Source organism: Miniopterus schreibersii (assembly GCF_964146895.1).
Source record: "Miniopterus schreibersii genome assembly, chromosome: 19".
Lineage (NCBI taxonomy): Eukaryota > Metazoa > Chordata > Mammalia > Chiroptera > Miniopteridae > Miniopterus > Miniopterus schreibersii.
The window spans coordinates 32,160,361-32,172,394 of NC_138119.1; the positions used below are offsets into that span (position 1 = coordinate 32,160,361).

Here is a 12,034-nt window from a genome sequence, read left to right on the forward strand (position 1 = left end):
TGTTGAACCTATTCTGACCCTAGATGTGTCCACCCCCGGGAGCCCCTTCCAGGTCTGTTACTGGCCGCTGTCAGAGAGCATCCACCCAGGGCTGGGTGAGCACCACAGTATAGGTCCATGCTCCCCATGGCTCTGGGACGAAGCCAGGGCGGAGGGACACCAGGAGGGGTGTCAGCCAGGCTGCAGGGGCAGGTCATGAGGTAGCAGCAAAGATGTGTGGACCAACTAGGATTCAGCCTTGCCTCCCAGGTGGGAGCTGGGTTATCTTCCTTTTTAAGCTTCAGATTTGTTTTTGGTTTTTTTGTAAAATGAAAGTGTTAATATTTTCCTGCCTACCTCGTAGGACCATGAAAGAGTCAAATGAGATAATGATGAGAGTTATTTGTGAATGTAAAGGGTTTTACAGTCCTTTGTTTTTATAAAGGCCATATTGAGGTCTGCCACATTACTTGACCTAAATCAATGAGAGAAGTCCTGGCTGATTCAGGGCCATCCATTCCTGCCTTTAATCAGCATTTCTGTCAGACTAAAACAGGTCACAGGAAAAGCTGGGATCCCTTTCCATCCCCCACCCACTCATCCGCATTCCATCACAGTGTAAAAACGTAATGGGTGAGTCCAAGAGTAGTTGTGTGTATTTTTTTTAGTGTCTCCATTGAAGCCTTTTTTTTTTCTTTTTTATACTTTTATTAAGGGTAAATTTTGATGTGTTTTGTGAAACTATAACCGTAATTAAGATAATGCACATATATGCATCAGTCCCCAAAGTTTCTTCCTGCCTCTTTGAAATTCCTCTATCCACCCCATTCCCATGCAACTTCTGATCTGCTTTCTGTCACTATAGATTAGTTTGCATTTATTTAGAATTTTGTATAGTGGAATCATACACTGTACACTAGTATTGGTGGACAGTCTGGCTTCTTTCACTAAGCATAGTATTTTGAAACATATCCATGTTGTGTAGATTAATAATTCATTTCTTTTTATTGCTAAGGCAGATTCTCTTGTATGGATGTGACACATACGTTGTACTCATCTTTTCATGAATATTTGGGTGTTTACAGTTTGGGGTCTTCCAGAGCAGTCACTATGAACATTTGTGTACGATCTCTGTGCGGTATGAACGTTTGTGTACGATCTCTGTGCGGACGTGTGCTTTCATTTCTTTCGGGTACAAACCCAGGAGAATCAATGGCTTGCTTGGTAACTGTATGTTTAACTTTTTAAGAAATTGCCAAAGCAGATGTACCATCTACATTGTTGCCAGGTGCATCTGAGTTCCAGGTCATCTATTTTTGTGTCAACCCTTGGTACTGTCGGGCTTCAGTTGAGCTCTCCTAGGGTGTGTGGTGTTACCGCATTTGCATTTGCATTTCCCTAGTGACTGATGATGTTGAGTATCTTTTTATGCCCTTTATTTGACATTGTATATCTTCTTTGGCAGAATGTCTGTTTAAATCTTTTGCCCATTTTTATTGTGTTTTTTGCCATCTTAATATTAAGTGTAATAGTTCTTTCTATGCTGCATAAAAGTCTGATGCCAGTTATATGTTCTGCAAATCTTTTCTCTCAGTTTACGGCTTACCTTTTCACTTTTGTAACCGTGTCTTTTGAAGAACAAAGTTTTTTACTGTAGTGAAGTTCAGCTTATTGATGTTTCTTTATCGTTGGTGCATTTTGTGTCAAATTAAAAAAATCTTCGCCAAACCCAAAGTCACTAAGCTGTTTCTCCTGTTTTTTTCTAGTTTTAGCTCTTACATTTAGATCTTAGTTCATTTTGAGTTAATTTTTGAATGGTAGTAGGGTCAGGGTTTTTTTGTTTTGTTTTGGTACATGGCTCGCCAGGTTTTCCTGCACCCTGTATTGAAGGGGCTGTCATCCCCCCACTGAATTGCCTTTACACCTTTGTTGAAAATCAATTGACTACATAGGCATGGTTTATTGTTGGACTCTTCCGTTCCATTTATCTATGTTTTAATTTGAATTTATTGGGGTGGCACTAGTTAAGCCATTTATCTGTACATCTGTCTTTATGCCAATACCACCTTGTCTTGGTTACTGTAGCTTTATAATGAGTCTTGAAGTCAGGTAGTCTACCTTCCAACTTTATTCTTCTTTTTCAAAGTTTTGCTTATTCTAGGTCCTTTGAATTTCCGTATAAATTTCAGAATCAGCTTGTGAATTTTTACAAAGAATCTGCTTGGATTTTTGTTTGGGATTATGATAACTGCATAGGAAAGTATGGGGAGATTGATATCTTAACAATATTGAGCCTTCTGGCCCATGCAAGCAGCATATACTTTTATTTGGATTCTATTTAACTTCTCTTAGCAATGTTTTATAGTTTTCAGTGTATAGGTTTTGCGTATCTTTTGTCAAATTTATCCGTATGTCATGTATTTTAAGTTATTGTAAGTGGTTTTTAAATTTTTCATACACAACTGATTTTTTAAAGTATGGACTTTGTGTCCTGATCCTCTTTTAAAAATGTAATTTAACAGAGCAGGAGCCTGGGAAGACTGAGGTGCAGGGCATTTGCATGATCTGAGAAGCCTTTAAAATGGCATGTAAACATCAGCACCTTTCCCTGTTTTAAGTCAATAACGCATTCCATTAGCAACCCTGCAGTCAGCTGTGGCTGTAAAGTGTGCCAGAAGAGGGGTGGTATGGCGAATCTGACCCTCCACGGGCAGTGCTCCCTAGGTTTGGGGTGTATACTGGAAGGTGAATGAAACAGGTGGCAACGTAGCACAGCCCCTTTAAGAGACCAGGACCAACCCGCCATCCGCCACTGGGGAGGCACCCAGGAGATAAGATAAGGCCCCTGCCTGGTTTAAGCCCAGGTCCTGAGCCACAGTGGCTGGACTGCTGATAGACAAACAGGAACCAGCAGTGATAAGGAGAAGGTGCCAGCGACTAGACCCAGGCCGGCCAGAAGTGGAGCAGCCCAGTCATCCATTGAGACCTGAAAGGTGAAGAGAGAATGAATTGTGGGTGTTAAGAGTGAGGGCATTTCCACTCTCCTATATATCCTACCATATTTATGATCATGGCTTAAAATCTCTACTAGACTGCTCTTAAAGGCTTTATATGTAGTAAATGTTCAATAAATCTGTTTATTGAGCTCTTAATGCTCTCTCTACTGATATCTTTATGCTCTAGTGAGATGCTCTCATATAGGGTTTGGAAACTACCTGATTTTTTGCTCAAACTAGAAAAATCCTGGCAAGGACTTATTCCGAAGAGCCTGGAGCTACTCATTTGCACATATCTGCATAGATTTGCATACATCCTACATGTAGATACCTTTATGTAGAATTTCGATTTCCGCAAATCAGCTGCCTATTTTTAAAGGGCTGAAGAGGGGGTCTGTGTCTACCCATTCCTGCTCACCTTTCATATGCATCCTGCAAAGACTGTAAAAATGATTTCTGCTACTTTGGAATATGAAGACCACCTGTGGCCATGTAGTTTATGCAGAACTGGGAAATCCTTTGCCTGTTGAGATGTCTCCTTTCTTTCGTTCAATTGCAATTCCTAGTTTCATTCTCCAAACTGAGGCGGACAGTTTTTAAGGCAAAAAACCTCTAGCTAAACAGCCAGGAGCTAAAACTGCTGACTGTGCCCTGGACCTGGACAGAGGTGCTTCCACCAGCCTGAAGCCTGCCTCCTGGACCTGGCAATGCTATGACTACCTTTGTCTGTTCTCCCTCCACCAGGAATAAATAAAATATCATTCCCTCCCCCAGATCGCAGCTCCTCGATTGGCCCATGAAGCAAATATTTCATAATGTGGGCTCATCCAATTGGGCACCGTGCCAGAGCCAAGCGCCTCAGGTTGTGAGTGTGCTCCAATCAGGCGGGGAGGCGGGGTGGGACCAGAGGCTCCCTCTGCACGTGGGAGGCAGCGCATTGCTCAGGTGCATGGCGCCAAGGTGGCAGTCGCCACTTCCTCGGGCCTGGGAAGAGGGGACCGCAGCCCACCGGCCAGCTGGAGACAACCCAGCGCTGAAGGGGTTAAGGCCAGTCAGCATGTGTGGCTGTTAATGATTGTTACCCACCAGGGACCTGGTGAGTATTAAAGGGAAGCCTTTCTCCTGTTCCTGAGTGTGAAAGGAGTCAGGCGAGAGCAGAGGGGACAGCAGCCGAGCTCCGGTGAGTGAGCGGTTGGTGGTCTGTCCACTGCATGTTTGGGTGGCTCTGGGACAGGTGAGGGAACACAAGAGATACCCATTTCTTCAGCTGGAGCCGGCTTTTGTTATAAGCGGATACAGATCCGCAGCTTGGGGCCAGATTCTGTATCATCCTGCTTATTAGAAGGAAACCTTCGGGACTGTTTTAGTCCGAGGGGTGAACTACTTGGCACAGAAGCCAGAGTTACAAACCATTGTCTGCTCGGATGCGAGACAATGGTTTTGTGTCGCCACCCTGCACACAAAGCTGCAGCTGCTGCTCTTCCTCCCTCTCTGAGCCATTGTCTCCGAGCTCCAGGCAGAAGCGCCACGGCCTCCCGAGGGCGACATCCTGGGACCGGCCACCCGAGGATGGCAGAGGGCACAGGCGGGGGAGACTGACTGTCTTGCCTTTCACCCCTTTTATTAGGTGTGGAGAAGTGGAAGGGAGACACAGTGGGGGGGGGGCAGTGCAGAGAGCTGGGGGAGAACTGATAACTCGTTAAGAAGACAAAGTTGTCATTTGGGAGCAAAATTGAAATCTAGGAAGAAAGGGTGCCAGTCTTTCCAGTGCAGGTGTGTGTTGTCCGCTTTCCTTAACTTTCCGTTTAGGGCCCTCAGCCCCTCAACCTCCAGCACACTTGTGCTCTTCAACTCTGGCACCTTCTCATGACAAGTCGGACGCGTGCAGGGAGCGTGGGCAAGAGCCTCTTGGCTCTGGTGCTGGGCATGGATCAGACGGACTCTTCTTCGCCGATGTCTGCGTGTGTACTCGCACGTGCATGTGACAAAAAAGGAGCCTGATTAGTCGCCAAAGCAGAAATGTTGACTTTACCCCTCTAACCGGGGCCCTTTTGTCCTCTGTCTCTTTCTTGGGAGGAAAAAGGTTTGGGTGAAATAATAGTGACCTTAGGCGGCCCTGGAGGCATCTGTGGGGTAGGGACAGAGTGCTCCCTGTGCCCGTCTTGAGGGCAGATTTGAGAGATAGGGCAAACCCACCCAGGTGGCTGGCTTTTCCTGGTGCTTTCTCTGGCTGGACTGCCCTCCGGCAAACAGAAACCAGGCAGAGTCAGGGGGAGGTGCCAGCCCCGAGAGCCCAGGGCAAGAGCAAAACAGCCGAGTTTCTGGGCATGTGAGCCAAGCAAGAGGCGGAGGCAGAGACTGGGAGAGGAGTGGGGCCACTGGTCCTGCTCTGCCTTGTGCTGAGAATTAGCCGCAAGTGGACCAGCCTCCCAGGCACAGCGCACAGAGGAACTGGAGCTCCCAGCCAGGGGGGCTCCGGGGGCGCAGTCGCCCGCGTGCTCAGAAGGGCTTGGTGTACGGCTCTGCTGTTCCCATCCCGCGATTTTTAATTTGCAAGGGGCCCTGCGTTTTCGTTTTGCACTGGGCCCTGTGAATTATGTAGCGCGGGCTATTCCCAGGCCCAGGCAGAAGCTGCAGCAGCAGGATAGTTGTTCATATGCTCCAACAGGTGTAGGCAGATTCACCTGTTACTCAGGTGTCACTTCCCAAGACTGGCTCTGTCCTGGCCCAGGCAGCACAGCATCCCCTTCCCTGTCTTCCTCTCTAGTGACCTCCCAAAGCATTCTGTTCCTCCTTGTCACAGCCCCTCTTCCTTCAAGGCTACTGCATGGCAAGGGGACGAGGGAGGGAGCAGCAGTGTCCCCTATTTCCTTTCTCCCCCCCCTTTTCCTTCCTCCCCCCTTTTTCCTTCCTCCCCCTTTTTTTCTTCCTCCTCCCTTTTTCCTTCCTCCCAGAGCCATTCTTTGTCTGTGTTCCAGGCTTGGGTAGCCTGGAGGTGCCTCTTTCACTCTTCTGAGACCCTCGCTGCCTTCTCTAAGCCACAGTTGGCCATGAACACACTCTGGCACCTGCTTCATGTGCCATTAGCACAGGTTCCATCCAGGTCTGAGTGGGTGCTGGGGCGGGGACCGGGCAGGGGCAGGAGGAGTCCTAAGCCTGCTGTCCTTGGTGGCAGCTCCTCGCTCTCTTCCCCGTGCTGGCTGGTCCTGCTCTGGACCAAAAGGCCCTACAGACCACTTCTTTCCTCTTCCCACCTCCAGCCTGTGCTGGAAGTTGACCAATCCAAGAAAAAAAGGAGGGCAGGAAGGAGGAACACGTCCCCTGTGTCTCTTGACTTTTTCTCCTGAACTCTTTCAGCTTTTTCATGTCCCCTCTCCCCACGGCCTCGAGCTGCACTATAACCTTCCCTCACCCCCGTCTTCCCCCCACTATGGCTGTTAGTAACAATATTTTAAAACTCTGGAGGGGAGTCTTAATACATATACTATTTTAGCCTGGCCGGGCGTGGCTCAGCGGTTGAGCATCGACCTAGGATCCAGGAGATCGCAGTTCGACTCCCCAGGGCACATGCCCGGGTTGCGGGCTCGCAGCTGATCAATGACGACTCTCTAATCATTGATGTTTCAACTCTCTCTCTCCTCCTCCCTTCCTCTGTCTGAAATCAATAAAAAAAGATACATTAAATAAATAAATTGGGGAAACTTTCCCTTTAAAAAAAATTTAAAAAATACATATACTATTTTAAAATGATGGATTATTCAAATTAATTTTAATTGGACTTTGAAATGTACCTTTTGATTTTACATTTTAATGTTTTTGTTATTGTTGGCAGCAGATTCCTTTTTCTTTTTGGTTTAACTGAAGACTATAAGGGCACGTAGCACACAGCTGGTGGAAGGGCAAACTAGTTGGGAGTTAAGTAGTTCACAGAGTCCCAAAATATTAGAACTGGAAAGTGGCTTCGAGACATCTAGCCCAGCACCGTTGAATAGACTGTGCTACATGTGGAGTGCACTACAACTGCTCTGTCCAATGTGGTAGCCACTGTGGCTATTGAAATGTGGCTGGCATGACTGAGGAACTGGATTTTAATTCTATTTAATTTTAATGAATTAAGTATAAACAGCTACATATGACTAATGGCTGCTAAATTGGATGGCACAGATTGTAACATCAGCCACTTACTGAGCAACTATTAAGTGTCAAACATTCTCCTAGATTAGCAATTTTCAACCGATGAGCCATAGAATTTCTAAAACATGCAATACCCATTAGTCAGGGACACAGACCTCTTTTCCCTTAGATTGTCAAATTAAAAAAATGGCCAAAAAATGACAACAGCCAACATAACAATAGACCTCGAGTATGAAGGCCCGTCTTGAACCATAAATATATAGGTCATGTAACAGAGCTGCATCTTATTGGTTACATTACATAATAAGGGTGCATCTTATTGGTTAATTCTTGGTAGCAGAAATCCTTATATACAAGTATAGGCACCTGATTTTTCAAAAAGTCACTTTGGAGCAGAGAGTAGGTAATTACTATTATTGCTATTTGGTAAATCAATGAAAGCTATATCTTTTTTTTTTATTACATTGGCAAAAAATATATTTTTTGGTGTGCCACAGAAGTTCAGTAATTCGTTTACGTGTGCTATGAGATGAAAAGGTTGAAAGTTGCTGTCCTAGATGCTTTCAGTGTGCCCTTTAGTCCCCCCAGCAACTCAGGTATCACTTCATGTTACAGATGCAGAAACTGAGACCCAGGGAGATAAAAGATCATTACTGGGCAGCTGCAGAGACTCCGGACTCTGGGAGCCCTGCCTCTCCCCTTCCCTTAAGGAGAATCCACTCGCAGTCCATTCTTTGTCTTCATCAGACAGCTTTCTACCAATGTCCTTCGAATCCTTTCCCTTCCAAATCTTACTTTTCTGCTCTGAGATGTCAGAGGAGCTCATGATGATTGTCCTCAGTCCTCAGAGGGAGAGGACACTGACGCCTCTCCCAGGCATAGCTGTTTTCTGGCTGGTTCCACTGGTGGCCCTTGTACTGGATCCTCCCTACAGCAGACATCAGTCCAATACATTACTCTGCCCCAGAGCCCTTGGCAAGCTCCCCAAGTACACGGGAAGTTCCAGTCTCCTCACTCCTGGCAAAGGAGATGCTCAGAATTTCCCACAATCCATGTGTGTCCCCTCTGGCCTGTTACTCCCAGTCTAGGAAGGACAAGCAGCTGAGCCTCCCTGGGGCCACAGGGGCAGACTCTCCCTGTGCCCCCAGGAGCAACTCTACCCTAGAGCTTTGCTGCCACCCCACCTGCCTCTGCACCCCCACCCCATGCAACCCCGAGGTGAAGGCTCCTTCCTCCAGAAGTAGTCACCCAGGCTCCTGCTCTCCCACTCCCATTGATTTATTGCTTTCTTCTTCCCCAGGCAAATCCTCTGCCTTGTAGACTCTTATCAGAGTCTGGCTGGCCAGTAGGGAGGGAGCAGGGAGAGGAGGGGCCATGGAGCAGATGGAGAACCTGCCCATGGGATCTGGGGAGAGAAATTTGAGGCTGAGCTCTCCTGCCTCTCTCACTCACAATTCAGCATCACAGAGCAGAATGGCACATGTCCCCTCCCCCCGCTGTGGTCAGACCAGGCCTGCCTCTATAGCCACTCCGACAGACAGTCATTCAGGCCCTGCTGTGTGTGAGGTGCTGGCCAAGGAAGTGACAGAGAAGGCTGGGCTGTACGCAGCGTGGATGTGGCTGTCCCTCCACACCTCTGTATCTAGACAGAACTCCCACCTGCATCACCCAGTCCCCAGACCTATGCCCACAGGGGTTACGAGTGAGAGGGTTCTGTGGCTTTCATCCCTGTGTCCTCCCAGCAGGCTGTGGAGCTGGAATCACCCTGGACTATGAAGCTCTCTTCCTTTTCTTTCCTGGAGACAAAGAGCTCAGGTTGGGCAGCTAGAAGGGACTGGGGCAACCCAGGAGACAGCACTTCATCTTGTGGACCTCAGCTCCCCTGACCTAAACTGGGCCTTGTCTTCCTCCCCTTGCAAGGACCAGAGAGCCCATCCATGAGTTTAGTTCCCCTCTTAGCTCTGTAGCCCCTCACAGCACTATCTGCTTTCCTCCTCTGCTGTCCAGTCTTGTGGGAAACAAGACATCACTTATTACCATTGCTTCATTCATTTTTTTTTTCATTTTTTTTTTTTATATCAATAAGATTTCAGAGAGAGGAAGAGACAGAAACATCAATGACGAGAGAGTCATTGATCGAGCCCACAACCCAGGCATGTGCCCTGACCGGGAATCGAACCCTGATCGCCTGGATCCTAGGTCGACGCTCAACCTCTGAGCCACGCTCGGCTGGGCTCTTTTTTAAAAAATTTATCTTTATTGTTGAAAGTATTACAGGTGTCCCCCTTTCCCCCACTGACCCCTTCTGCCCCGCCCCAGGCCTTCCCCAGACCAATGCCTGTGCTGTGGCCATGGGTTATGCATATATACATATAAGTTCTTTGGTTAATCTCTTCCCACCCACCCACCCTGCCTTCCCTCTGAGATTTGTCAGTCTGTTCCATACTTCTATGTTTCTGGGTCTATTTTGCTTATCAGCTTATTATGTTCTTTAGATTCCACATATGAGTGAGATCATGTGGTACTTGTCTTCTCTGCCTGGCTTATTTCACTTAGCATAATACTCTCCAGTTCCCTCCATGCTGTCCCAAAGGGTGCGAGGTCCTTCTTCTTTACAGCTGCATAATATTCCCTGGTGTAAATGTCCCACAGCTTTTTTATCCACCCATCTACTGATGGGCACTTGTGCTGTTTCCAGATCTTAGCTATTGTAAATTGTGCTGCTATGAACATAGGGGTGCATAAGTTCTTTCTGATTAGTGTTTCAGGATTCTAAGGATATATTCCTAGAAGTGGGGTCACTGGGTCAAATGGCAGATCCATTTTTAATTTTTTGAGGAGACTCCATACTGCTTTCTGTAGTGGCTGCACCAGTCTGCATTCCCACCAGCAGGGTACTAGGGTTCCCTTTTCTCCATTGTTTCATTCTTAAAAGGAGAAGACTAAGGCACAGAACAGCTTGATCCTCACAAGTTGCTGGATTGGGAACCAAGAAGACATTTGTAGCCTTTGAGGGTGTGGAAGGAGGGACATCAGCCCAGCTTCATACAAACACTTACTTTGTAAAATTCTTTCCTGCGGGTGGGGTCACTGCTCTCTGTGGGACACCAAAAGCAAATCTGCTGAGCTAGGAATGAATGACCTTCCACAGGCCCAGAAGTGGACAGCTGGGCTGCCTCAGCCTTTGAAGGGTAGGGGGTTGGGACTGGGCTCAGCGTGGGGAGGAGGGGTAATTAATTATTGCCCTGCCCCAGTACCTCATAGGACTCTCCCTGCGGCTGACTGTCAGGAGAAGGCAACTTGGAGGTTGAGGGGAGGGGACTGGAGCCGCCTTCCTCTTTCTGTCTGGCTTAGCTGGGGGCCGCTCAGGAGGGCTGAGAGGAGGAAAACACGAGCTGGAACCCCAGGCAGCTAGCTCCCTGCCTCCCTCTTTCATTTCCCTTTCCCCTTGCAGGCAGCAAAACAGAAGCACAAGGACAGGAGTGTGAGGTGCCCCAGGGAGCTGGGTTGGCCCAGTTTTGCATGTTGGGATGCCGTGTGAGGGGAAAATGCCTTCGTCCTGCCCATGACACCTTCTGGGCCCCAGAACCAGTTTTTACCACTTGAAGGGACATCGTGTTCAGACAGTTAAGGAATGGCTATCCCGGGAATGACATTCAATAATGTAGCCATCGTGAAGGACACTGGCCTGGAGTCCTCGAGGGCCCTGCCGTATCTTGATCACAGAGGCGGGGAGGGCCTGGCGGCCCTGGGCAATAAGGAAGAAATTCTGCATTTGAATAACTGGCGTGGAAATGCCGAGTACCCACAGGTCATCTTCATTTCTCAGAAGACAAAGGAAATCTAAGTAAAATAATCAGTTTAAAGATGAGACAGTCCAAGTTAGGGTAGAAGATGAACATGAAGATTCCCCACGAAGTTCCCCTGAGAGATATTCATATTGCCCCCATTCACACACATACACACACATATACACACTACACACACATTACACACAGACACATATGCATACATTAGACATGTACACACAGATATGTCTACATTTACACGTACTACACACACAACAAACAACACATATACATACACTACACGTGCATACATATTACACACATAGACACAATTTACAGGCATACACAACAGACATGTACACGCACATAGGCATGTACACACTTAGACACATACACACACTATAGCACATAGACACACATCACATTTAGCATACATACACACACTTTACACACAGAAGCACTCATGAACACATTTACACAGACATAGACACACTACACACATAGACATACTTCACATACATACACACATTTAGACACATACTACACAATGCACACTATGCACATAGATACACTCATGCATCATACATAACACACACATACACACATAGACACACATGCACACACATAGACACAGACACATATATACACGTAGACACACGTACACATGCACACAATGAGCTGTTACCCTGACTAACGAGTACACAGGCCCTCCCATGCTTACCCTGCTGCCTTAGGCTTTCCTCTCTCCTATCACTGAAATAAAAGGGACACAGAGGCCCAGGGCAGGGTTAGGAGATGATACAGTGAGAAACGGGGAGGGCCATCCGCATAGGATGGAAGGGAGGAAACCTGGATCTGCCCCTGGTTTGTGATTTCCATCCGCCGGCTCCCGAGCCTACCCTTGTGCTTTCTGTCTGAGCCGAGGTCCCTGCTCAAGATGACCTTCCTGTGTTCCAGGACTGGCCATCGTGGGTAAGGAAATGTGGGCGGGGAGGGGAGCGTGAGCACAAGCAGCGTGAAGCAAGAAAGAGCAGCACCTAGCATTTTGGGAGGTGTGAGCTGCTTGCGGGAGGACACCCTCTACTTGCTATTTTGGAAATGACTGTGGCATGGGAGGGGTGGAGCCAGGACAGAGAG

The 12,034-nt window shown here is 47.5% G+C and overlaps 1 protein-coding gene across 10 annotated transcripts in view; it reads left to right on the forward strand.

Moving 5' to 3' along the window:
* PLEKHA6 (pleckstrin homology domain containing A6) overlaps positions 1-12,034 on the forward strand; it is a 128,519-nt gene that overhangs the window by 71,063 nt on the left and 45,422 nt on the right. The window contains exon 1 of one of the 10 annotated variants that reach the window (XM_081121821.1): positions 3,901-4,071. The exons of 8 other annotated variants lie outside the window; for them this stretch is intronic. The gene's annotated coding sequence lies outside the window, so the exon portion shown is untranslated. One more of the 10 variants, XM_081121823.1, reaches the window with a different exon arrangement.